Source organism: Prionailurus bengalensis, chromosome B4 (assembly GCF_016509475.1).
Source record: "Prionailurus bengalensis isolate Pbe53 chromosome B4, Fcat_Pben_1.1_paternal_pri, whole genome shotgun sequence".
Classification (NCBI taxonomy): domain Eukaryota; kingdom Metazoa; phylum Chordata; class Mammalia; order Carnivora; family Felidae; genus Prionailurus; species Prionailurus bengalensis.
This window is the reverse complement of record NC_057358.1, coordinates 113,463,049-113,487,640: the sequence shown is the minus strand read 5'-3', so window position 1 is coordinate 113,487,640 and position 24,592 is coordinate 113,463,049. Positions and strand designations below refer to the sequence as shown.

The following is a 24,592-nucleotide window of genomic DNA, read 5'->3' as shown; positions in this document are numbered from 1 at the left end:
TCTTTTTGATGGATGAGTAATATTACTTTGTATATATCTACCACATCTTGTTTATCCATTCATCAGTCATTTGGGCACTTTCCATAAATTGACGATTGTTGATAGTGCTGCTATAAACATTGGGTTACATGTGCCCTTCAAAACAGTATTTTTGTATCCTTTGTATAAATACCTAGTAGTGCAATTGCTGGGTCATAAGGTATTTCTATTTTTAACTTTTTGAGGAATGTCTGTACTGTTTTCCACAGTGGCTGCACCACTTTGCATTCCCACCAACAGTGTAAGAGTGTTCTCCTTTTTCTACATCCTAACCAGCATCTGTTGTTTCCTGAGTTACTAATTTTAGCCATTCTGACAGGTGTGAGGTGGTATCTCAGTGTAGTTTTGATTTGTATTCACCTAATGATGAGTGACATTGAATAGTTTTTCACGTGTCTATTAGCCATTTGTATGTCTTCTTTGGAGAAGTGTCTCTTCACGTCTTCTGCCCATTGCTTCACTGGATTATTTGTTTTTTTGAGTTTGATAAGTTCTGTATAGATTTTGGATACAAACCCTTTATCCTATATGTCATTTGTAAATGTCTTCTCCCAATCTAGGTAAATTTGAAGCAGCAATAGACATAATAAAGAATTAAGTGAATAATTATATTGTTTTGTCATAGTATTTTCAAGATTCATTTTTTTTCCTAACATGTGGAATCATCTGGATAAATAACATATTTTATGCTTAAGACAAGCTCTATGTTGCTAGACTCAGTGGGCGTTTCTCAGGCCTCATCTTACCCATTCAGATCACTCTGTCAGGAAAATATTTGCTGCATTTTGTTACCTTTATAGATACTCCTTCTCAAATCTTTATTTATTTATTTATTTATTTATTATTTTATTTTTAAATGTTTATTTTTATTTTTGAGAGAGACAGAGCTTGGGTGGGGGAGGGGTGGAGAGAGGGAGACAGAATCTGAAGCAGGCTCCTGGCTCTCACCTGTCAGCAGAGAGCCCCCAACATGGGGCTCAAACTCACAAACCGTGAGATCATGACTGAGCCCAAGTCGAATGCTTAACAGACTGAGCCACCCAGGCGCCCCTCAATTCTTTTTTATTGATTCCATATCATCTCCCTGTCCTCTAAGGGCTGTGCCTCAGGGGTCAGGCCATGGACCTCTTTCTTCCCAATCTATATTTGCCCTTTGGTGGTCTCATCCACTCTGATGACTTCCATTGCCATTTAGATATTGAACATTTATGTCCTTAGCATGGACTTTAATCCTCAGCTCCACACTCGTATATCTAACAGCCCATTTGAAAGTCTCTGTCTTGAATACCGAAAAAGCATCTCAAATTTAACATGACCAAACTAAACTCGTGATAGGACAACTGCTTATTCCTACTTGTCCTTCAGTTTTCCCTCGTTTAAATTAATGGAAGATAATTTCTTATAGTTGCTCAGGCTAATAATTTTCATATAATCCTTGACCTATTTCTTTCCCTCAAATGGTCTAGTCGTTTGACTCTACTTTCATAATTTGACCAGTTCTCAATTCCAAGGCTGCCATCAAAACTATCCTCTCTTGCATCTAGATTACACAAGAACCTACCTGCTGTTTTGTTTCTACTCTTGTCCTATTCTGTGGTCTGTTCTCAACACAGCCGCTAAAGTCCTCTTTCAAAATGTTGTCCAAGCATGTCACTTCCTTGCTCGGAACTTTCCAATTGATTTCCCATTGCACTTAGAATAAAAGTCAAAGTCTTGGCAATGACCTACATGGTTTTCATTATTTACAGCATCCCTGGCCCCATCTTTCTGACCCCCTATTCTTTGATCTCAATTGGCTCCAGCCCCACTAACCCCTGGCTGCTCCTCAAAGTCCCAGGCACACTCCTTTGGGGTGCTTTCAGTCTTTGTTTTCTCTGCCAAGAGGGATTTTCCCCCGGATATTTGAATATCTAGAACCCTTATGTTTTGTTCACGTGGTTCCCAAAATATGCCTTCTCTGTGAAACAGTCTTTGATTATTCTTCCTGCAATTGCACTACACCTATTTCATATTCCTCTTTCTTGCTCTATCTTTTCTCGTTGGCAGTTATTACCATCTAACAGCTTTATATTTTACTCATTTATTATGTGTCTTACCTCCTTCCCCTCATTCATAGAAACTAAGTTCCGGGAATATTTTTGTCTGTTTTCTTTACTGCAATATCCTTAGGATTTATAACACTGCCTGGCATATTATAGGTGCTTAATAAATATTTATTGAGTTGATGAATTTATGAATTTGGTACACACACATGTCAATAACATATGTGTGGTATGTATGTATATGTATATATATGAATGATGTGTTGACACATGAGAACAAATCATACAAATGTGCCCTAAACTTGAATTATCTATATACATACCTCAAAGGTCTATTTAATTTTATTTTATTTGTATAGGCACTGTCTGAGGATAATTTGAATCAGAAAAATAGGGTGCATTTTGGGCTAATGTATTCATTCTGTAAATCAAGGACTATGGACATGTTAGAGAGAAATTGGGATAATCTGAAGGCAAAATTAGTTGGTTATATTTGCAAGTATCATAGAAATATCACAGACTTGGGGTGCCTGGGTTGCTTAGTCAGTTAAGTATCCGACTCTTGATTTCGGCCCAGTTCATGATCTCATGGTTTGCTTCATGGGATTCAAGTGCCACATTGGGTTCTGCACTGACAGTGCAGAGACTGCTTGGAATTCTCTCTCTCTCTCTCTCTCTTTCTCTCTCTCTCTGTCTCTCTCTCTCACTCTCTCTGCCTCTCTCTCTTTCTGCCCTTCCCATGCTGTTGTGTGTACTCTTCTCTCTCTCATGAATAAATAATCATTTAAAAAAAGAGAAATATCACAAGCTTAATTAGTTTTAACAATTCTTCCTAAGACTGCTCTACTCAATTGGTAGGCAAAACAAAACATTGCAAAATTTTATTGCTGCTACAATGTGAAGCAGAATTTCAGCATAGATTATTCAGTTGTGGCTCCAAGAGCAATTTGCTCAGTAGACAAGAAATGTAGCTGTTATGGCAAAAGCATGACACATTCTTTGTGTAGCAATTAAGGTATGTATTTTTAAGTTGAAGTTAATAAAACAAATAGAGTAGTGTTTTTCCCCAGTAGTCAGTACCATCACAACCAATACTGTCCTCAAAAAAAGAAAAGAGAAAATATTAAGTTGATTTAGAAAAACCTTCAAGATGATTGAATAATAGGGAACTCACCAAAGTGGAAAAACACTTAAGAACTCTTCTACCACATATATTGGTAGGACTTATCATTTACTGTCTAATTCTACAGTAACATCCTATTTCTACTGAATGTTTGCCTTGTCTTGTTCTTCAATATATCGTAAACTTATAGAGAAAAAAAAAACATAAGTGCAGGGAATTGGCTACTTTCTCATTACCACTAGTGTCCACTCCAATCCCCTAGCATATTAAAGTAGCAAGTAAGAAGTAAAGAACAAGCCAGAGCTAGGATAAAATTCCAGCACGATCTTCTCTACATTATGTAGCAAACTGAAGATTTTCTCAAAAATCTCTATTTAGTTGACATAGAGGCCACTTGGTAACCCTGGGATAACCAGATTTAGGGTGCATTTTTGTTCTATTTATTTATTCAATAAATATTTTCTGAATTTCTAGGTTTTTTTTCCTGACATTATTTTAGGTACTGGGGATACTGAGGTAAACAAACAGACATGAAATGTATATTATAGAGAGATGGGTAGTTAATTAACAAGTATGTAACATTGCATAATATCAGGTGAATATTATTATAGGATTAAGAGAAAACAATAAAATAAGAACAAAACAAAAGGGAGTGTGCTCTTTTTTCATTTTTTATGATGTAGAAAGAAATGGTCTTTCCTAAGAGGAGACAGGGAGAATGGCATGGTGGAATTGTCCTTGGGACTATCTGGGAAAGTATCCTCTAAGTTTCTGGAGAGAACACCAAGATTCTGGGAGTGGTGGAAGAGGGAAGGCCGGTTTGATTTGAAGACTATGAGGAAGCTGATGTGATGGTACTAAGAAAGAGTTGTATTATGGAGGGTTTTCTGGCCATGGTGAGGCCTTTGCACTAAGTTCCAAATGACACAGGGAACCATGGGATGAAGGACTATGGTTAGTCTTGCTAATTATAGTCTTGCTATGATTCATGATTTAAAATATAATTATGGCCATTATGTGGCAAATACACTCTAAAGGATGCAAAATAGAATTGAGAAACCAAGTAGGAGGTGAGATTCCAGTGGTGCAGGGGAGACACGATGGTGGCTCATACTGTGCGTGGTGGAGAACTGGGAGTATTTTAATACAACATGAAGATAGAGCCCATGTGATTTGATGGCAAAATGTGGAATATGAAATGGGATGTGAGAAAAAGAGGGCATCAAGAATGCCATCTGTTGGTGACATTTGCTGAGGTAGAAGGCACATGGGGAGGATGAAAGTTTGGGGGATGTTACAATTCAGAGTTCATTTAGGACATGCTAATTTTGTTGTTAGTTATCCAAGGAGTAATGTTGAACTGGCAGATGTAGAGATGAGAGTGACGTTCAGAGGAGGAGTAGACTATAGAGGAGGAAGATACAAGCATATGGAGAAGAGAGGACTGCCAAACACACCTACCAGGCACAGATCCGCTGGCTTAGTGCATTGTCGATGTCAGTTGGACTTTGCTGTCATGACCAGATTATGACTATGAGTGTTGGTCATTATGGAAAAGGGTCTCACTTATGATAAGAAATGTTGGAAAAATAAGAAGTTTCAAGTGGAGATATGATAAATTGAAGTGCTACAGGTTGCCTTGACATTATATATAAATGTTATTTATTATTATTCAGTCCACATTTTAAGGTTATGTTAAACATACAGTCTCTCAGCAACTAGTGAGCAGGCTTTAATTAGGCTATGGATATGCAATGGTAAAGAAACAGACACTGGGTCTACCAGTAAGCCCCCAGGCAGATAATAAATAAATAAGCAAATAAATAAATAAGCAAACCAAATATATATCTATATATATGTAATTACAGCTTATGAGGGCAACAAACAGAGTACAAAGAAAGATGGGACTTGCTTAAGTTGAGTGACCAGGAATAGTGTTTCAGAGGAAGTGACAATTAAACTGAAATTTGAAGGATAAAAAAAGGTCAACTGTGTAAACACTGGGGCATGTGGGAGAGTGATCTAATATTGGAAAAAGGAACAGTGTGGAAACATCCTGGGATAGGTGAATTAGGGAAAGATTAAGACATTTGTGGTGGACAGCAGAGAGACAAGTTAAGGAAAAAAATGGAACCAGGTGAGATTGGAAAGCAAGCAAGATCTTTAAAACTTGGTAAGCTTATTAGTGTTTCATTGTGGAAATAGAGCAAATAGCAAACAGTGGCCTTGCATGTATCAGTGTTGGCCTCTTCAGATCAGATTATTTTCATCCTTTAAAGTTCGATACCAATTGATATGCTATGGAAGGCATATTCCCTATGGCCTTGATGACGAACTCTATCTTGGAGATCATTAATCCTGATTTCTGCAGAACTACCATGTTATTAAAAAAATAAAATCTTGAATTGTAGTAAGTACATAAGTCAGAGTCAAAGAAGTCTGGGTTCATGTATTAGTAAGTAGTTACTGTGTGATCTTTGGCAATTAATCTCTTTGAGTCTCAGTTTCAATAAAATAGCAATAAAATAGGGATCATATTTACTTAATCAGGTTGTTGTAAGAATGAATTGAGGTGACATATGTCAAGCGTTTGTCATGGAATAAGGTCTCAATAAATAGAAGACTATTATTATTATCACTACTCTTAAACTTACTGCTATCGGATAAATCAGTAAATCAGTTTCTTCCTTGCTTTCGAATCCTTTTTTTTTTTTTTTTGCTATAGCTTACTATAAGCTTAAAAATAGTAAATTCTGACAAAGTTTATTTTATATACTATCTGAGGGAGCCAACAGAATAATTGAGCACCCTATCCAGAGGGATGGCCAAAGTGTATAGTTTTGAAGGTGGTTATAAGATTCCTCCTGGGTTGGAAAGGGCAATTTAAAGATTTATACAATCCAGCTTACCACACACCTCTGTGTGTGTGTATAATTTTTCTTCTTTGAATCTTTCAATTGTATATTAGAGGAGTTAAAGAAGCAGAAGGGAAGCAGAGGAATTACAAGAGAATGTGAAGTATTTTTTCCAATTAAGTTTCAGAAGTAGATTGTGAAACTGTCATTCTAGGGAAAGAACAAAGACACAAAGACATTGTCTCCGAAGCTTTGTCCTTATACTGTAGTAAAGCTTTGGAATCAGAGCTGAAGCTATGAAGATATGGGGGCCTCTTTTGACACTAAAGATAAAACTTGGGGATATAAATGGAGGAATGACTGTATAAAGTCTTTCATAGAAGTTTTGTTTTGGCTAGTGGTATTTTATTTTATTTATTTTTTCATTTTTTAATATCTATTTATTTATTTATTTATTTTAATTTTGTTTTTCAACGTTTATTTATTTTTGGGACAGAGAGAGACAGAGCATGAACGGGGGAGGGGCAGAGAGAGAGGGAGACACAGAATCAGAAACAGGCTCCAGGCTCCGAGCCATCAGCCCAGAGCCCGACGCGGGGCTCGAACTCACAGACCGCAAGATCGTGACCTGGCCGAAGTCGGACGCTTAACCGACTGCGCCACCCAGGCGCCCCTAATATCTATTTATTTTTGAGAGACAGAGTGAGACAGCACAAGTGGGGGAGGGGTAGCCGGGGGGGTGCGGTGCAGACACAGAATCCAAAGCAGGCTCCAGGCTCTGAGCTGTCAGCACAGAGCCCAACATGGGGCTCGAACTCATGGACTGCGAGATCATGACGTGAACTGAAGTTGAACACTCAACCGACTGAGCCGCCCAGGCACCCCTTGGCTAGTGGTATTTTAAAGTGGAGGACAACTCTTAAATTAAAAATAAATATTCATGAAAGGGATTAAGAGTTATAAACTTGTTACAAAAGGAGTAAGTCACAGGGATGACAAGTACAACATAGAAAATATAGTCAATAAGATTGTCATAACATTGTACAGTGACAGAAGGTGACGGCACTTATCAGGATGAGCAATGAGTAATGTATAGAATTGTCAAATCACTGTGTTGTACACCTGGAACTATTGTAATGTTTTATGTCAACTATAGTTCAATAATAAATTTTTGAAAGTAGATGTTCAATTGTAAAGGGTTAATCCTAACATTTTAGTTTGGGGAAAGCAAATTAGTGAGTTGAGTATGTTGAAATTTCTGAGGAATTTTCTACATAGGACTTGGTCACTCTAAGGTATAGGGCAGGTAGGTCACCTCATGTGTGACTAGTACAGAAAATATACAAAGGAAGTGATCCAAAGGAAGTTGCAAACAGAGGAAGTTCAATTTGAGAGGCACATCTCGATGACAGAGGTCTCCAAAAAAATATAAGCAGAATGGAAACTGTAGGATTTGGTATTTTAAAACAATTTTAAATTCTATTTCAATATTATAAAGTTTAGTGAATTTTTTATGTGCACACTGCTTGTTAAGCCAGATATACACACAGATGAAAAAATTGTACTTGTCTAGGAGGAGACACTATATATAAACACATAATTATAATACAATAAGAAGCATGGAGTGTACCTTTTGTATCTTCAGACTACATTCTAGAAAATGTCAGTGATTTAGTATTCTTAAACTTGGCATATACCTATATCTAATTCTTTGTTACATTAAAGTTTATCTGTACACCCATGTACAGGAAACATACTCACTTGTGTATGTATTATGGTGTCATGATGCCTGGTGATAATTGAGAAAGACCCTCTGGAAGTAGGATCTCTGACTTTATAACCTTTTTTAATGCTTATTAGCCACGTGATTTTGGACAAACTACTTAACTTCCCTGAGCTTTCGTCTCTTCAAATACGAAACAGGGATATTAGAATCTATCCCATAGCCTATCCCAGGCATAAGATAATGCTGGTTAAGAATTGGACCAGTGCCTGACACAGGGAGTATTCAAGAAATATTAGCTATTACTTTTATGGTTGTTTTAAATCATTGTTTTATTTTTATTCTCAGCAATAGCAGAAGTTTTATAAAATCAAGGTACCTGAAATAATAGCTTCCCAGTGGCTATTATCCTTCTATTTTAGAGGACACGTACTGAGATCCTTCCCAAACTTTCATTGTATCAAGAATAGAAACATTTCTGTGGCCCTTAATAAGTGCCCAGCAGTGATCTAACTGCTCTACAAGTGTTAAATCATTTATGAGACTAATATTGAGATAGCAACTATTATTATTATACTGTGTCACATTATACTAAAAGGGAAGCTTCTATACTAACTATTGAATGAGAGGAAAGGCAATTTCCAGAAAACCATTACTGACAGGATAATCCCATAAATTCCCTCCTTCCCTCCCGTCCTCCCTCCTTCCCTCCTTCCCTCTTTTATATTGAAAAATGGATTCAGGGGCGCCTGGGTGGCTCAGTTGGTTAAGCTCCCGACTGGGGCTTACGTCATGAACTTGCGGTTTGTGGGTTCAAGCCCCCATCACGCTATGTGCTGACAGCTCAGAGGCTGGATCTTCCTTTGGATTCTATGTCTCCCTCTCTCTCTGTCCCTCCCCTACTCATGCTGTCTCTCTCTCCTTCAAAAATAAATAAACATTATAAAAAAATTTAAATGGATTCAGATAACTACAACTTTCCTACTTTATTTCTAATAATATATCATAGACATTTTTTAGATGTTATTACCTATAGATCCGTCTCATTATTTTTAAAGTTTATAGAGTTTTAATTTTGCAAGATGAAGAGAGTTCTGGACATGAATGGTAGGGTGATTGCACAGTAATATGAATGTACTTAATACCACAGAACTGTACCCTTAAAAATGGCTCGGTAGTGAATTTTGTTATGTGTATTTTACCACAGTAAAAAATTGGGAGAAAAGAAAGGTTATAGAATTTCAAGACTGTACTAGATTTTGTTTAAACTCCCTCTATTGAAGGATGTTTAGATTATTTCTAAACCTTCACTTTTATAAGCAATCCTGTAATGAATATCACAACAGTTTTCTTTGAACACTCATTTTCTATAGTGTATGATAATAAAATAATAGGTATAATTTACTGAGAGCTTACTATATGCCAAGCACCATGCTAAGCACTTTATATAGATAATCTCTTTTGAACCCCATACTAATCCTGTAAGGTTGATACTCCTTGCCCTCTCTCCAGATTTTGCAGGTTATTCCTTGCCCAGGGATATCTGCTTGAGGTGGGAAGTAGGGGCTGACATCCAGCTTGAACTTATCATCAAACCTTGGCTCAAGACTGTTTTTAGCAGAAAGAAGGGGCGGGGTGGGGGTGCATATTCTAAAATGCCCAAAGACACCTTCTGGTTGTTAAACCTTGTGTCCCTAACCTGCCTTTATCCTGAAGGAGCAAGCTTTTCTAATCCTGAGGCATTTTATGGGCCAGCCACAGTCCTGTGGTTTTCTCTAACTTGTGTTGCAGAACCAGGATTAAATTCAAGAAGTCTCCATGAGGACTCTACACTGAATCACTACATAAATGCGTCCTGGAGGAATTAATTCCCAGGAGTGCGATTGCTAAGTCAAAGGGTAGACACATTGAAGATGTTGAGTTTCTTCCAGAAACACTTTTACCTATTTATCTTCCACAGATAGTTTCTAAGAATTTTTGTTTCCTCACACCCTAGGAAATCTTGGATTTCACAATTCCTTTTTATATCTGTTAGGGTTATATTATCATAGTGCAAAACGTTGCCAGACACAGCTACATTTTCCCCATTGTTGTTATTTTACTCAATCCATGATAACTGGTACTTTTCGTTTACTTGAAATTGTGTCCTAAAAGCAAAAGTAGATGCTTAAAAATCTTGGAAAATTGATGTTGTGTTGGCATTGATTTTGCTCTGCCTGAGCAACTTGATTTGACATATGAAAATATAGCTCTTCTGAGCATACTTGATAAAGCAATTTGCTTATACAAAGACTTAGACTTGTTTGGATGATAGTCTGAAGTTTCTGAGAGCAGATATAGATACTTAAATGTCTTACTGTATTTTAAAAAGCTGTTTGATCCATCATTAGGCCATTTCCCTTGGTATAAGCAAAAACAATTTTATTAGAATATTTGCCAGTCATAAGCTATAGCTATGGACAGTACATGTGCTTTATATGAAGCTACGTCAAAGCCTGTGCTAATAGAATCATCAAGGCCCTCCAGTCCAGGCATGCTTGCAAATTGCTCATGTGTCATTTTGTCTTCTAAAATCTTCTGATGTGGAGAATGGATAAAAGTTTGGAATCATTTTTTAAAGACTCATTTAGAATTTCATTCATGCAAATACAGATTTTATTTGTATTTTTCCCTCAAATGTTTCCTTTATTATATTAGCCCAAACTTTCACTCGTTTTAATCTAGTCCATGTTTTCCATTTTAATTCTTTTTACCATCTTTTGATGCCCAGCAAACATGTAGCCTCAAATAAAAAAAAAAAAATGGATCTCACTCTCAGTCCAATGAAACAACTCTGGAGAGGTAGAAAAAGTAGAGGCCAGCTGTTCTTTCTTTCACCTAGAGATCTACTATGAGTCCCTCAAAGGAAGAAGAATCACAGATCTCATCCTAACACAATCACAATTTAAACAGTAGCTAACACTTACTAAGGGGTACTAATAGCCAGGAACAATGCCAAATATTTTCCATGTATTTATCTCCTTTACCTTACGCATCTACTTTTCATCTGAAAAGTAGAGAAAATTGAAGCATAGATATGCTAAAAAAAAACTTACCTAAAATCAAATGGATTTGAACCAAATAGCCTGGTCCACCTCTCCTAACCATTGTTATACTGCAGAGAGAAGGTAGTTTGTTTTGGGTGAAACAGGGTCCACTTTTGACTATGTTTTCTGGAGACAAGTATAATTAAATGATATTAATATTTGCTACACCTTCTCCCCACCACTCCTGTGCTGCTAAGACTCAGTTCTCTGTGTTGAGAGAGAGAGAGAAACAAAAGAAAGAGATAAAAAAGTTATCAATAGATTCTGCAACTGGGTCAGGTTATGGCTTGGTAGCAGAAACTAGCTTTAAGAAATAGGCTAGATCAACAAATTTTAAATGAAAAGAGGTGTTTAGCTTGATAAGAGAGTGGGAGAATACCGAAGAGTTCAATCAGAGTATATCCCATCCTAGCACAGGAGTGAGACGAACACCTAAGACACACTGAAGGAAGGCTAATTCTTTTTAGTGAGGCTTTCCAACAATTTCTGCATCACTCTGTGGAGCCTTTCTATCCATGCCCTAACAGTAACACCAATAGTATTAGTATTAGTGATCATAATAGTCACAGTGCTGAGCAGCCAGTAAAGCGCTCACAATAGTACAAGCCTGGAATTTAGAGCCAGAAGATCCATCTCCCAAAACTATACCCTTTGTTTTGTATACTACAACAAAACTTCTACTCACAAGTTTTGTGATCTTAGAGAAGTGAATCTCTCTCAGCCTTCATTTCTTAATAATGATATCCACCTCCCAAGATGGTTAGGAATAAGTGAAATGATTATTATAATCACCCAGAATATACTGACACATAGTAGGTCCTTAATATCTGTAATAAATGTTAGTTTCTTTCTCTTCTTTCTATTCCCATCCTTTTCTCCCTCCTCCCCTCTCCTCCCCTATCTTCTTCTTTCTCTCCACTGTGGCTTTCAGTTTCCACAATTAGAATAGAAAAAGCATGATGTCTGACAGTTTCTAAAAACATTATTCACTCTCCCATATTGGCATGCTGCTACCCACATCTTCTGTGCCATTACTCCCAGCATCTAATATAATTGCTTAGTGCTTTTTATAGGCTTGGTATGATCTTTCTACTGCTCTCAGGTCAGTCTAGGTTTATTTAAGAATCCCTTTATTAACACGTATTCATTTTGTCATTTCTTCAAAATATATGCCACCAGAGAAACCAAAAATTCTAAATCCGGTAACAAAAGCAAAATGTAATAAATTCCTTTAGGTTTAAGACTTTTATTCTTATAAGCCTTCTTTAGAGGGTCCTCTTAAAGCATTTATCTTTATCTTGAGTCTTAAGCACAAGGCAGTTGCCTCTTCTCATTTGGATACTGAATGAAGGTGAGTATTATGATTAGATATGTCCAGGAATCATAGATGGTGCTAATAAATGAAAGTTTTATGTCAACTCTTACGTTTGTGTTATTTACAAAAGATCAAGCATATGACAGAGAGTCTGGGTGGCTCAGTCAGTTAAGCGCCTGCCTCTTGGTTTTGGCTCAGGTCATGATCTCATGGTCATGAGGTTGAGCCCGTGTTGGGCTCTGTGCTAAGCATGGAGTTGTGTGGGATTCTCTCTCTCCCTCTGTCTCTGCCCTTCCCCTACTCAAGTGTGCGCGCTCTCTCTCTCTCTCAAAATAAACAAGTGAACGTAAAAAAAAAATCAAGCAAATGAAACAGTAGGACAAATGAAGTGTATCAACTCAGTTCTGATTGGAATGACACCATTCCTGACCCAAAACATAATCCGGTTAAAAGTTTTATGCTGCCTCGGGTACAGAGATAGAGACTGTGCCAGTTAGACCCAGTGACAGCAAGCAACAGAAACTGATTCTAGCTAACTCAAGCAGAGGAAACAGAGTATCAGTTACCTGGATGACAAGAGAAACGGGAAGAGTGATGAAAACACTAGAAAATCAAGGTCCTATAAATATGAGACTCAGAAGATTTTTGAGTCTAGACAACTAGAACTAGTCAGATGAATTTCTTCAGCTGATAATTTTTCTTGCCCTTACATCACGTTTCTTGAGATTTAAAGTCTTGGCAGGGAGAATCTGATTTAACTTGCTTGGTTTAGGGGCACATTGAATAAGAGCCCCACTGTGTGAGTTCTTCCTGACAAGGACTCAATTATTTGAAAATATTGTTATAAAAATAAATTTATAGAGATTTTATAACCATTTTTAAAGATAAAGAACCATTTAGGCTTTGATTCAATGTAGAACAACATATAATAAAAGTTACCAAATATTCAATGTTTTTTTTTTTTTTTTAAATTTTTTTTTTCAACGTTTATTTATTTTTGGGACAGAGAGAGACAGAGCATGAACGGGGGAGGGGCAGAGAGAGAGGGAGACACAGAATCGGAAACAGGCTCCAGGCTCTGAGCCATCAGCCCAGAGCCCGACGCAGGGCTCGAACTCCCGGACCGCGAGATCGTGACCTGGCTGAAGTCGGACGCTTAACCGACTGCGCCACCCAGGCGCCCCTCAATGTTTTTAAGCAATGTTTAGTCATGGTAAAAATAGAAATTTATTTCATAATTCTGGCCTTGACACCAACCAGCTTTATGAATTTAGGTCAATAACATTATTTTTTGGACATCTAATTTCTTACCCACTCAAAATAAGGAAATTGGGTAAAGATATCTTTAAGGCATAAACTGTATAGCACAGGAATGATTCCTGGACTCCCACTTGGTTTTTCAACCCTAATCCGAACTGATAAGGTGTGTTAGTTTGTGACCATGCTTTCAAGATTCAGCCATAGTAAGCTGGATTAGTGTCTCTTGATTAACTCATCTTGTTCCAATAAAAAAAGAAGTTCCATAATTATTCTCGGCATGCATCCAAAAATATGCCTCACTATCCAGTTCCAATTAATAATGTGTGACTTGTTAAAAACACATTTTGTTCATTTCAAGGTTTTAATAGCACCCAGTTTCAACTTAGTTCTCTTGGGAAAATATTTAGCATGCATTTAGCTAGCTTGACACATACAACTAATTAATTTGTCTAAGGCAAACTATTATATGAATCATAAACAAGGAACTGAAAATTGAAATAAAGCCAGAATTAAAGCTTGAGGTACCTTATGCTTAATTAGCCTCAGGTTGTTTTTTTGGTCCCTGTTTCTATTAAATAAGATACATAGATTCATGTTACATCATTTTCAGATAGAAAACTGAAAACCCACATATGAAAGTGGGTGTTCTTTATATAGTTTCAGAAATGGAAAGATCTTTCAGAGATCTTATTTTTAAGGAATATGTCTGAATGGCATAGATCAAGTGATGGTGGACAGGGTGACAAACTAACATGAACTGGTATGCCTTTCTCCCCAGCACAAATCCAGAGAGGCACAGAAGCAGGAGGGAGATGATAGATTTAAGTAGAATATTTGCATTACAGACTTATTAAATATTCAGTGGTTTCCATTTCTTAGCAGAAATATACATTTATTCAGAAAAAAACCTTGAAGAATAGAAGTTGGTTATATTAGTATAAAGAAGAAGCAATTCCCTAAAGTGGACGAGGACCAGATACAATGAAAGAGAGAGAGATTTTTGTTGTTGCTGTTGTTGTGATATCCACCTGCTCCTTGCCTGTCACCGGTATTGCCTTGGGAAGATCATTGCCCAGTCAGTAATTAATGCAAGACAGAAAAAGAGCAGTGTGATGGTGGAATGGCATGATTGTATCATCTACCTGTGGTGAGGTGAAGATAACAGGAAGTGTAGGAAGACTGTCTATTGCCATTTATCACTTTTTCTCGCATCTTGCTCCAAACTTGAAAGTGAGAAAGTTATATCCAAGTTAGATAATATTGGTGGAAGCACAAGGAGTTTTCTTGTAGCGTAGATTTACCTGACATAGAGGAATTTGTAAAAAAAAAACAGGCTCTCTACCTTGAGGCACCTCCATTCCCCAGTCCTAAACTTATGGGAAGCTACTAAACAGGACCTGAGCTGCTTTAGCTACCTCTCCCCATACTCATCATTAACCCAGTGGCTGATACATCTAGAGGAAAACTGGCTACAGCAAAGTCTAACAATTTACCTGAGGAAGGCAGTCACTATAGAAGAAAGACAACATAGTCGACAGTTTGTGTGAGAAGAAGAAGAATCCTTTGGCCAGATAATGAATTTAAAGAAGAGAAGAACAGAAATTATCTACAGAGATACAGACATTGGCATAACAGGAGTAAGCAGTTATAAAGGACTAATTCAAAATACTATGTGTGAATATATAATAATTCTAACAAACAACTCAACTAATGGGTTTAATAGCACAAAGAAAATAACCAAAGAATGAATTAGTGAATTGAAAGATCAGATTTAGAAACCCTTTTAATAAATCTTAGAAAGGGATCAGTAAGGGAAAGAGAGATGGAAAATTAAAATGCTAAGTAAAGACATATAGAGTCTAAAAGTATGAGCAGATATATAATAAAGTTTCATGATAGAGAAAAAATAAAGAATGAAGTAATGGGAGGAAATAGTTGAAAAATAATTTACACTGATTTTTCAGATTAAAAGAAGGAAAAAGTCATTTTAATGTAGCACATAGAATACCAAGCAAAAAAGAACAAACAGAACAAAGTTAAAAAAAAAAACTCTTAAAAAATTAAACTGAATTTTAAGAATACCAATAAAGGAAGGGATAAAGGGGAGGCACTAAGTGCTTATAAAAATAGATTTGGATTGGTATCAGACTTCTCAAAAACTTAAAAAAAATAAAAATATGATGAAATAATATTTTCAAATAAAAGAAACTTTAGTATAGAATGTTATATTTGTCTAACTCTTAACATAAATGTGAGAATAAAATGAAATCATTCTCAGGCATCTAAGACCTCAGAAGTTTTGCAACATAAAGATTCATTTTAAAAGGAATCTTAGAGGAAGTATTTAACTGAAAAGAACAGCAAGAACTCCAGGAAGATGTTCAAAAATATATGAGAAATAAGGATGAGTAAATAATTTAGTAGAATTTAATATATTCTTTAAAAAAATGTATCCTAAAAATGTGTGTAAATGATAATCCAGAAAATTGTGTGCTACAAACATGAGGTAGGTGTAGGCACATTCCTATACACTTATCTTTTCCATAAGAGGCTGTGAATAATAATACATTTAGAAAATTCATGTAAAATAGTAAACATAAATATGAGTCTTAAAGTCCAAAAAAAATTTTTTTAAAAGCATGAAAATATAATGTGTAACTTTCCAATGAACAAAAAACAGGAAAGAAGAAAAGAGAAATGGAGAATGCGATAAATTTGTCTCATGATATAAAATGTCTGAAGACCGTCATGGTACAGCCTTAATTGCGATAAATGTAAATAAGTTAAATTTATTGATCAAAAGAGTTTCTCATATTAGATGAAAATTCCCTATTTAACCTCATAATTTCAGTCCCCCAAGGGGGAAAAAACGTTTTAAGCCGAGATTTGTATGCAGGAGGTTTACTGGGGTGAGCTTTCAAGAGCAGTAGTTGTAGAGGATGTTGTATGAATGAGTTATAGAGAATGAAGGAGAATTGAACAGAGGAAGAAGTTGAACTGTGATACAGTTTCAACAGAACCTTCAGCTGAATTCACAAGAGAGCTCTGAAGCTGGGATGGCCTTTCAGATAAAATTGAGGCAGTGGTGTTGGGAATTAATACCAACACACTAACCAGATGATACTGGATGTGGGCTAACACCAAGGTGACATAATCTTGAATGAAGCAGCTCCCTTTGGCCAAGGGTAATTCCTAGACAGGGACTCAACTGTTAGTGATAGACAAGTAACACTGACAGTGACTAAAACAATGAGTTTCTCAGTCCTGAAGAGGGGAAGGAGGGGTGCAACACTGTTTACTGTATAGTCCATACCTTTAGTCACATACGAAGCATAACTTACTTCGTAAAATACCTTCACCCACCTAGAAACAGCTTCTCCACAATTCTAATTGGTCTCTTTTTCTGGGAAAACTCTTAAGAGAAAGGCTAGTGGGACGAACTATAGCCCCTGCTGCTGTAGTTATTTTTGGGACTGCAAATGATACTCATCATTTTCCTATACTACTGTTCATCCTAGCCAGTCCTCAAATTCATCCAGCATTTCTGTTAGTCTTGGTGATGCTAACATCTGTATGAGATCTGAGTCTCTAGTTCAGGATATGTCTTATACACTTTCTCATTTACTGTCAAGAATGATGAGGGCAGTACCAAGAAATGTCATTATAGATCACTGGGTGTCAAACATATTCTGTCTGCCTCCAGGTTTAACGTCAGACCCTCATCCTCCTGATGATCAGGATTAAACACCTCCATCAGGATAGTTACTCCTTTCCTGGTCTGTTGGTGTTTAGTTATGCAACATCTGAAGTGACTAGGTGGCAGCCATGGCTTAACCTTTCATGGAAGTATTGTGGCATTTGTCATGGTGAAGGTGTTTCCCTCAGGGAAACATAACCTCTAGATTCACATAATTTGGAGTTTCAGGGATGGAAATCATATATTCCCCAGATGGACTAATGAACATGATAATAATCTATTTCTATCCCTTGGTTTTTAAATTTATGTACTCTATTTGTTGAGGTTACAGCAACAAACAATTGCTGTTAATTTAGAGCATATACTGTGACCTGAAAGATGAGATTCTATTCTTGGTATCACTCCCAAGCTGGTGCCTCAGTTTATAAGTGGTGCAGTATGTGGTGGGACCAGTGGATCTTATGGTAATGTCTTATTGCTACACCTTCATTGCTATGAAAGTAGTCCCTTGGACTGGAGTAGGATTACGTGGGATTCCTCATATACACTTGTTCCTCAAATAAGTTTGACAGAACAAACTTTGTAACCTTTAGATAGTGATGTGAACTGAGGCCCTGTAGGCAGCAGCGTCATACTTATGCGAAAAATGTGCGTCAGCGATTTACATTATTTTCTGCCTTTTACAGGATAGAAGAGAGGCAATGAAATCAATCTACTTCGCCACTAAGTGCCAGTTGGTTTCACTGAGGCATGGTACTCAGGAGCTCAGTTGTGGGCAAAGCAGACATTCTGCAGTGGCAGTGCCTAGATCAGATTTGGAGAGGAAGAGTCTATACTTTGGTCATAGATATTTTCCACCCTTATTGCCATGTCTACCACTGTGCCAACACTGGGAAAGTTGATGCAGGAACGGATTGACCTCAACTGTTTAGTTGATTAGTGCCTCTTCCATGATGGATAGTCTGTGGTAGGCATTAATTTATCAGATGAAAAACCTCATGCTTTGTGACAACTCCTACGTGTTTATCCATGTGCCTCTTCTCAAGGCTTCCCTGCTTAGGGAATATGAGCTATGCTAATTTTTTTTTTTTCACTTCATTCCCCATATGAAGCCTCAAGGGCATTCACCACTGTCCATAAAATATTTATGTATACATCTATATGTATATGTACATATAGATGTATATATATATATTTATATGCATTTATTATAGATTTATAATTTGTTTATATATTATATATAATATTTATATCTTTATATATATAATATATTTATTTATATTGTATGTATAGTAACCTCAGGCCAATTTTCATTCCACACAAAATGAATACTTAGGCACATTGTCCAAACCTCTGGTCAATGGCAGGATTCCTCCTCATTTCTGTTTCTCAGGGCCATTGGGAGTGGGGCTATAAAGTAGCTGTGGTACATTTTTTGGCTTTAATCAGCATATTGAGCCAAGACATCTAAGAGCCAAGTTCAACACATTTTTAATTGTTTTTTAAATATTTTTTTAATGTTTATTGTTTAATGTTACTCATTTTTGAGAGAGACAGAGCATGAGTGGGGGAAGGGCAGAGAGAGAGGGAGACACAGAATCTGAAGCAGGTTGCAGGCTCTGAGCTGTCAGCACAGATCCCCATGCAGGGCTCGAACCCACAAACCGTGAGATCATGACCTGAGCTGAAGTCAGATGCTTAACGGACTGAGCCACCCACGTGCCTCCATGATCAACCCTTTTTAACCTGTCGACTGGGAAAAGGGTTTCCTTACCCATGTGAAATTAGCGTAAATACAGAGAGAGCTGTATGGATGGCAATGGTGCATGACACGGCAAGTGTCTGGGCCATTTGCTCCTGCAGCTTGCTTATCCTCTCTGTTGCAGCCAGGGCTCCATCTCAGATGTAGATACCACTTCCATGTGACAGTGGATTGCTGTCAGGTCCACACGGTTGTATAACTTGTTTCTGACAGAGCCCAGCTTATGATGGGCAGTTTGGCTGGTTGTTTCCTGATATCCCAAGGCTAGGTGTTCCTGCTCTACTGGAGCACAACAGCATTCCAGGAGCTCTGTTTCAAATGGCATGAGATTTTCTGCTATAGTTCTCCAAAGTCTTGCTTCAGAACCCTAAGGATCCAATTTGTGATACTCCTACTGATGCTCGACATAAACTCTACAAGGCATCTTTTATATCACAGATATCTCTAATACCATAGATTCTCCCAGTTTGCCCAAGAGGCAGAGATGTTTGCACTGTGGCTTGCACTTGCTGCAAAGCCCATCCCTACTCTGGGCCCGATTTAAACTTGACGGCCTTCCTGGGGCGCCTGGGTGGCGCAGTCGGTTAAGCGTCCGACTTCAGCCAGGTCACGATCTCGCGGCCCGTGAGTTCGAGCCCCGCGTCAGGCTCTGGGCTGATGGCTCAGAGCCTGGAGCCTGTTTCCGATTCTGTGTCTCCCTCTCTCTCTGCCCCTCCCCCATTCATGCTCTGTCTCTCTCTGTCCCAAAAATAAAGAAACGTTGAAAAAAAAAAATTTAAACTTGACGGCCTTCCATATCACTTGATAGATTTTTGTGTTTCTTTCTTTTTATTTATTCACATTGAGTCATTTGATGGGAGATAGGAGATGCAGTAAATTGTCTTTTGCTTTGGAGGGGTTGCCCAAATATTCCCCAAACTAGCATGCCTCTCAAATCTTCACTGATGTGGTAGGCCCGTGCATCCTCTATAGCACATTTATCTTACCAAGACCTTAATGTACCTGCCATTTCTCACTTATTCAGTATGATTAACATGGCGTCATTGATAGGATGCACTATTATGGCCACACGGTCCAAGTTCCTTCAGCGTCTCTTATGATAGAGAGTAAAAGAGTTAACATGGAGTTTCCATCCCATGTGAAAGCAATGTGCTTCTGACCCTGCTTTTCTGGTCCTGGTTCCCAGTAAGGATGGAAAAGAATGCATATATCAAATAGATGGCTGCAGACCATATGCTGAAGCTATATAAATCTGTTCCAGTAACTCACTGCATCTTTAACAGCAACTACTAATTTTTGGTGGTATTTGATAAAATTTGAAGTAGTCTACTATAATACACACACACGCACAAATCTGTTTTTTAGAGACCAGACTAGTTTTGGAGATATGATCAGAACCATCACCTCTGCATCATTTAGTTCCTCAAGGGTGGCACCAATCTCTTTCAGTCCTCAAGATACAATATCATTTTGCATTCACTATTTCTTCCAGGTTGGGGGGGGGTGGATTTTTAGTCTTCATTTTGGCTTTCCCCAGTCTGATGGCTCTTACTCCACACACCAAGTAACTAGCATGACAGCTCAGCCAACTAGCAAGTGTGTCTATTCTAATTATTCATTTGGTGACTGAGGAAATGACCACTGGGTGGATCCATGAGTTCAGTGGACCTACTGTGAGCTGAACATAGATCTCTGTTCATTGGTCCTCATATATCCTTATTCTTAAAGTGACATCATCATCATGCTTCAAGTTTTGTAAGTATTGGTATAAACTCAGATCCTGTGGCAGACATTTTCAAATGTCTGAGCAGTCTGACTTCTCCCCTTTCCTGGTGTAGTTACCTGCATCAATGATCATAATTTCCTTTGGAGACGTCCTGAAGGAATAATTTAGAATGTACACTTGTAGTGCTGGTAGAATCCTTCCTCCTGAGCACCTGGCCTCTCCTTCACACATTAGGTCCTGGGTCTAAAATCTGGCTTAGATCTGTAAAGTGGTAAGGGTTCATGATTTTCATTGGAGTGAATTCCCTTAGCTTCCTGATAATCCATCTTTGAATTATTTTGATTTTGTAGATTGAGAAATAACTCTTGCAGGTTGCCAATACATCTTACCTCTAGGGCACTGTTTTCTATATAACCATGACCATAGTTCTCTGTAGGTCACCACCACCCCCATTTTCTGGCTGCCATTCAGACTTTGTTGCTCATATCTATAATTGCAGCCACCTGCTTTCTCATAGTTAAATACCACCAGCTGGTTTCTATTATTTTGAGATCTTACCATGTCCCATTGATATCAGTTCTGTAACAGCTTCTTTCACCACCAGATGGCAAGCTTCTTAGTGACGTCAGTGCCCCTCTCAATACTACATTCCTTAGAGATTTGAAAAAGGAATTGTCTGGGCTTTCCCATGGAACATTGTTGAATGATAGGTCTCCTAGCCGTTCTGGTTATCATTGGTAGAAGCTGTAAGCTGAAGAGGACTTGTCATGGATATAGGTTCAGGAGAAGCCAGGAACTCCTAGTGAATGCAAAGAGCAAAGGTGAAAACAAATTACATAGGTAGAGGGAGGGGCACCTGGGTGTCTCAGTCGAGTGTCCGACTTCAGGTCATGGTCTCACAGTTCATGAGTTCAATCCTGTGTTGAGCTCTGTGCTGACAGCTCAGAGCCTGAAACCTACTTCCAATTCTGTGTCTCCCTCTCTCTCAACCCCTCCCCCACTCATGCTCTGTGTATGTGTGTCTCTCTCTCTTTCTGTCAAAAATAAATTAACATTTAAAACAATTAAAAACACCCAAAATTAAAAAAAATTATATATGTAGAATTATTTGGAAAACAATAGACTTTATTATGCTCAGTAAATTAGTTCTGTGTCTTTCTTTACCTCCATTAACATATGCCCAACTGACTTTCGCCAATGATGCTAACAAATAATTGAAAAAAAAGAAAAAGAAAACACATCATATTTAGAGCAGAATCCTTGTTAATGCTAAACCCAGATTTTCCAATGATTTATTTCTGTCAGTTATTAAAATTTGTAAATATTTTCTATTAGGAAAGAACGTATTAACTCCATTTTAAACTCCCTAGTAAAAAGTCAAAACCATTTTTGTTGGTATGTTTTCCCTCTTGTTCACTTAACCCAAAGTCACAAAAACTTTTTTCCTATATTTTCTTTTAGAGGTTTTATAGTTTTTGTTTTCACATTTAGGTCTGTGATCCATTTTGAATTATTTTTGTGTATCATTTGATATAGGGTCAAATTTTATTATGTTTTTGCATATGAAAATCCAGTTGTTCTAGTATCATCTATTGAAAGGGCAGTCCTTTTTCTACTGAATATTCTTATTTGTTGAAAATTAATTGATTATATATGTGTTGGTCAATTTCTGGACTCTATTTGTCACATGGAGTTATTTGTTTATCTTCATGTCAATAGCATACTATTTGGAAGCTTTTTATTTTGGGGGTGTTTATTTATTTTTCTTGTTTAATTGCTCTGGCTACAACCTACAGTACAATGTTGAATAGGAGTGGTAAAGGGATATTCTTGCCTTGTTTTTTTCTTTTTTCTTTTTTTCTTAGAATATAAGTTCAGTCTTTCACAATGAAGAGTGATGATAGATGCAAATTTATTTTATTTTTATTTTTTTCTCTTTTTTTTCTTGTTTTAATTTACATCCAAATTAGTTTTAGATACCCTTTGTTAAAGTAAAAACGTTTCTATTCCTAGCTTGCTGACAGTTTGTTTTTTAAATAAAGAATGGATGTTGGATTTTGTCAAATGATTTTTCTGTTTCTAGTTCAATGTGTGTGTGTGTTGTTGTTGTTGTTGTTCGGTTTTTTGTTTTTGTTTTTTTTGGTCTGTTGATATAGTGAATTACATGTGTTTGTTTTCTAGTGTTAAAGTAAACTTGCACTCTTGAGATAAACTCCACTTTGTCATATAGTATTAGATCAATTTGCAAATATTTATTAGAAATTTTGTATCTTTGTTCACAAGAGATATTGGTCTGTAGTTTTCTTTCCTTATAGTACCTTTCCCTGATTTTGATATTAGAATAATACTTGTCACATAAATGAGTTGGAAATTTTTTCCTCCTCTGCAATTTTCTGGCAGAATTTGCATAGAATTTGCTATATATATATATGCATTTGTAATGTGTGTGCATATATATATATATGTGTGTGTGTGTGTGTATACACACATATACATATATATACACACATACACACACACACATATATATATATATATATACATATATGTATATATATATATGTATATATATATAATGTCTAGCAAACTTAATCAGTGAAAGTATCTGGGCCTAGAGTATTTTTTTAGGAAGATTTTAACTTGAAATTCTATTTCTTCAGTAATTATTAGACTATTCAGATTATATGAGAAGATTCAATTTACAATATTGCCCAATGATAGTCAGTTTTTCCTGAGGGGGGAAAAAATGGGTAACAGGTGAATTCTGTAGCATTAGAGACTTAAAAAAGAGGAAATAGAAGGTGAAAATAGAATAAAGCTAATTGCAATAAGATTTTGTAAAACTTTACTTATGAATTATGGCAATGGGAAAAAAAGTATGTCAAAGCATTTTCTTAATCTAAATACATCTAAGTTTATAAGGTTGGTTCTTTCAGATTTTATTAATTTATATATGTCATATAAGGTTTATAGAGATGGATAGCTCATGATTAGTAATACATAATATTTCATATTAGTACTATTATGATCAGGATAATATAAATGTCAGGAATAAAATTCCTTTATTCATGCATTTATTCACAAACTCATTTATATATTCATTGATTCGGTTTCTTAATGAATTCATGAGCTTATTCATTCCCACATATCATTTACTGAAGGTCTTTTATGTGCCAGGCACTATTTGAAGCCCTGGAAATTTGGCTGTGAACAATGAAGACTAGTGTAAGTAAACAAGACCATCTCGGATGACCATTAATACTGTGATAAAAATAAAATCAAACAGTGGGAGAGAGAATGACCTAGGGGCTGCTTTAGATTGAGAGGCCAGAAAGGTATTTAATGAGGAAGATGGAATTTAAGTTGACCCCTCAGTGACGAAAAGGAACTTGTCGCAAGCACATTTAGAGGACAAATAATTTATGAAAATGAAACAATTCATTAATAAAACAACATGATACAATGAGCTGGGCCTCTCTGAGGATCTCTGAGGCCAGTGGAGCCAGAAAAGACTTAGGGGAATACAGTCAGTGGAAAATGAAGTAAGAGAAGTGGAAAAAGTCTACATGTCTACATGTAAGGCACCTTACTTTAAAGAGCCATGGGAGGGGCGCCTGGGTGGCGCAGTCGGTTAAGCGTCCGACTTCAGCCAGGTCACGATCTCGCAGTCCGGGAGTTCGAGCCCCGCGTCAGGCTCTGGGCTGATGGCTCAGAGCCTGGAGCCTGTTTCCGATTCTGTGTCTCCCTCTCTCTCTGCCCCTCCCCTGTTCATGCTCTGTCTCTCTCTGTCCCAAAAATAAATAAACGTTGAAAAAAAAATTAAAAAATAAATAAATAAATAAACTTAAAACGTTTAAAAAAAAAAAAAAAAAAAAAGAGCCATGGGAATCTCATGGAGGGTGTCAAGCAGGTTAGGGGTGTGTGATTTATATTTTGAAAGGATCACCCCAAATGTTCTGTGGAG

The 24,592-nt window shown here is 37.0% G+C and overlaps 1 long non-coding RNA gene across 1 annotated transcript in view; it reads left to right on the top strand.

The window, feature by feature from the left end:
• LOC122472475 overlaps positions 1-24,592 on the top strand; it is a 398,762-nt gene that overhangs the window by 14,036 nt on the left and 360,134 nt on the right. The window lies entirely within an intron of this gene.